This window comes from Procambarus clarkii, chromosome 17, assembly GCF_040958095.1.
Source record: "Procambarus clarkii isolate CNS0578487 chromosome 17, FALCON_Pclarkii_2.0, whole genome shotgun sequence".
Lineage (NCBI taxonomy): Eukaryota > Metazoa > Arthropoda > Malacostraca > Decapoda > Cambaridae > Procambarus > Procambarus clarkii.
Genome location: NC_091166.1, coordinates 37,942,980 through 37,943,447, shown reverse-complemented (window position 1 = coordinate 37,943,447; position 468 = coordinate 37,942,980).

The following is a 468-nucleotide window of genomic DNA, read 5'->3' as shown; positions in this document are numbered from 1 at the left end:
AGTAAACATGTGCAATGAGACAACATTCAATTGATTTGATTCTCGCTTTGTTCAGTATTTTTCATAATTCAAACACACACACATGTAAACAACTGTTGAGCTGCTTTTAATGGGGGATTAATAAACCATTTTGCTGATGTAATACTTTGTCTACACCCAATTATTTCCTCACTATTGGAATTTTATGTGGGAAAAAATAAAATAAAATATCACACTGGAATATGAGGTCAATAATTCGACTCTGACACAACAACTACACGAAAGGTTCGTCACCCTGCCTTGTATAATAGACTTCACGCATGCTCGCTGTACTAACTCGCTCTGCGAACACACGAACGATCGATTGATAAAGATTAAGCCACCCAAGAGGTGGCACGGGCATGAATAGCCCGTAAAACACACGAACACTTGTAACTCCCTTGTGTAACGACCACCCAACCGGTCGTTATCGAGCCTTGAACAAGGAAC